Consider the following 3,649-nt stretch of genomic DNA (forward strand, 5'->3'; position numbering starts at 1 on the left):
GAGAGTGTTTGTTTGAACCAATATAAATTACAAGTGAAAGCCAATAACTAAAAAGTAAGGAAACCGTTTCAGTGGGAACAGTGTTGTTGGTCCGGGGCGGTGCGGTCCCGTGGGTTTGATGTGCGTTCGTTATTCCGAGGAAAAATACTCTGGATGCAGCCGGCAGTTAATTTTACAACTCTAAAACTCATGTAGTACGAACTTATAAAGTCAAAAGTGAGAAGAGAAAAAGTGAACCTGAAAAGTTCAGTTTAACCAAACAACAATTTCATCCCGTTGACATCGGTTCAACATCAACATTGTCATGCCAGCAATATTAAGGTTAGAGGTCGAGTTGTACGGCTGCAAACCCCCGAGGCAGAAAGCATTAACACGTTCACAATTAAAAAAGAAAAGTCTGCCTTGTTGTTTTGTGTGTGTGTGTGTGTGTGTGTGTGTGTGTGTGCGTGCCCGTGGACGTATGTGTCCTTCTTTCAAAACCGTATTTAAGTAAAAGAATTAGTATTGAAATATAGTATCAAATATAAATTGACTCAATAATATAAATTATTGCATTATGATTACTGATGCATTACCGTATGCAACACATGAATATTGCAGCTGGTGGCACATTTTAAATACTTTGCAGCAAAGGATAAATATATAAATCTGTGAAGTAACTTAAGCTGTCAATTACAAAGTTGAGTATTTACTAGATTTAGTGAGGTAGAAGTATAAAGTAGCAGAAAATGGAATAGAAATAAAGTTCAAATAACTAAAAATTGCACTTGAGTACTTTATTTGAGTAAATACTTAGTTCCATCCCATAATTGGCCTGAGTTAACATATCTGGGACCGCACTTCTGTGCTTCACATTAACATGACATACAAATAACATGACAATAACAATTACTATCATGAGACAGAGCAGAATTAGATGTAAAGTAGCCTGAAACTACCATCAAAGATTGTATGACTGAAAGGGTCATTTTTTAAAGACAGATAAATGACGAGAGCAAATTATAGAAGAGGGGATTTATTGAATGATATCATGAAGAAAAAAAAGTAAACTTCCAAGACACCAATAACAGTGTGCGGCTCCTCCCCCTAGAGGCTGTAGGATAACATCACAGAGAAGGTTTATTACTCTTCCTCGTGGCTAATGTCTCTCACCAACATGTAAACATGTTGATGTTTTTACAGATGACATAAAGCATTTACAGTCTGTGGGAGAGAACGCAGTTCACGACCTTCAGAGGCCGCATCCTGCTGCTGACGTCAAAGGCTCAAAAAGAACAAAAGTATTATTTCCCGAGGAGCGGGACAGCAACGCAAATATGAAGATGTGACTCTTCTTTTTATTGCAAAAAAAAACCCCAAATACAACAGGTTTATGTTTTGTACATGTGACCAAAGTCCAGTCTCGCTCAGGTGCCTTCGTCGTCTCCTAAAGGAAAGAGGGCTCCTCCCCTGATAGGCCTGAAGCTGCCCTTCAGAACCGAGCGAGGTTCCCAACCACACTGGGTTCCTCCTTCCAGTGGTGGCCCTTAAGAGCGGGTCCATCCTGGTGTACTTCCGGTACTCCTTCACCTGTTGCACACACACACGTGACACGATGGTGTCACATGTCACGTGTGTATGTGTATTAAGTGTCATGTATGAAGACCCTTGTAAAGCCCGTTCCTTTTTAAAAAAAATTTTTTTTTTAAAGTCTTCATTTTAAAACATATGGAGAAAAGTTGAATACTTACCAGCAAGTCAAATTTCCATAAATGAATGACCAGTCAAACAAAAGGTTCTGATGTGTGTTCATGGTCAAATGGCTTCAAAGTAAACAAACATGTATTTGAGTCCATTGGAAAACTAATTAACTTTAGGTCCATGCCCTCACTGTATGATCAACAGGTGGTGCATTACACATCCACTGCCAGCAGATGGCAGAGCTGCATACGCATTGCAACAAAGAGACAAAGAGTTGATCTCCTGCAGAGCCAAGTTGAAAAGGCTCATTAAAGTTGACCATTATAAAAGGAACAATAACCATTAACAGGATCCATCCATGCAGTGTGCTTGGGGGCTTTCATTCATAATCTATGGAGGTAAATGAAAAACTGCAGTGATCACATATGGACACATTTAATTTTTTTTTTTTAAACTTAAAAACTCACAAGCAGCAGCCTCTCTGTCCCACAGAGAGCGGTCTCAGAGGGGGTTCCTGGTGGTCTGGGGAACGTCACCCCACAAGACCTCCACCTCATGTCTAATATGGTGTTACTGTGATTTAGACTATTGATTTATTTGACTCATAGCACTTCCGATAGTAGTGGCCAGTTAGTTCAAACATCAACGAGGAAGTGTTTTCCTTCAAGGGAATACCAGCTGGCACTGAGCCTGCAAGACCTCAGAGGCCTGCCAGCTGATACCAGGAAGTGGTCTGTGTCATAAGTAGACAATGACTTCACGCCACTTCTCTGTTGTTGAGAGACTTAGAAGCAGATGGATCATTTATTTTAATTCAAATTCAGGTCTACCTCAATGGCAGACGATAAAAAATATTAAGTATATGTTTGAATTCTTTTTCTTTCTTTCCACTGAAGGAGGAACATTTCCATCCGCCAGGGAACAGAACGTGTATTTGTAACAATAGCATCCGGCAATGAATCTGCCAATCACAGTGCAAAGCCCACAGGTATCAATCTCAAATATAGAAACAAAAAATTGTTTGGGAACACTAACAAGCCAAAAGAGTAACGTGTTGTTTTGAAGTCATGAGCAAATGTTCTGATGATCAAATGATATTTTCGATATTCTCACATGCTGAATGGACTTTATGTGCCATTCAAACACGTTTTACATGCCGTTACTCCACCAGTGCAGCTTTAGCTTGTTGACCAATTGACCTTTGACCTGTTTACAAACGAGTGGCGTGAGCTTCAAACCTGAAGCGTCTGTTTGGCTCGATACATTTCAGAAACTTTTTTTTCTCTTTTTCTTCCAAGCTTGCACAGTGGTTGCATTAAGATGCAGAAATAAATATCACACAACATTTTGTTTTGTATTGACTTTTATGTAAATTAATGAATTAAATTAATTCCATACATAAACAAATGCCAAAATAAAAGTAAAAGTAGTAAACTAGTCAATGCAGCAATATAATTTAAAATACAGTGGTAGAGTGCCGGTAAAACACATTCAAACTCTCTGACTTCATGTTGTATTTGACCAACTATGAATCACAGATGGTAAACGTGACGAGCTGTCAAAGGAGAGACTGCCGAACAAAACAACTCTGACCATGAGCGGGAATTATGATCAGGATTATGGGGGGAAACTAAATGAATCCACTGCGACTCAAAGTTAAAACAAAGAAACATGAAAAGAGTGACAAGAGGCACTGTATACAAGCTTAAATAATAAGCTTAATGCTTCTTGACATTAAATTCCCCTTACATTAAATATGTGCTTTGAAAAGTGGATGAATGCAGAGTGCGAAAATAGATAATGCATTAGAAAAAAAAAGAAAGGGGGGGGGGGGGGGGGGGGGGATTGTCATTTTGTTCTCATCACACAAACACTCTTTATACCAAACACAGTTTTTTTAAAGCTTTTGTTGCCCGACCAAAGGATGAATCCTTGAAGCACGTAGGGAGCAACTTTGTTTTGTCCAACA

Source organism: Cyclopterus lumpus, chromosome 22 (assembly GCF_009769545.1).
Source record: "Cyclopterus lumpus isolate fCycLum1 chromosome 22, fCycLum1.pri, whole genome shotgun sequence".
Taxonomy (NCBI): domain Eukaryota; kingdom Metazoa; phylum Chordata; class Actinopteri; order Perciformes; family Cyclopteridae; genus Cyclopterus; species Cyclopterus lumpus.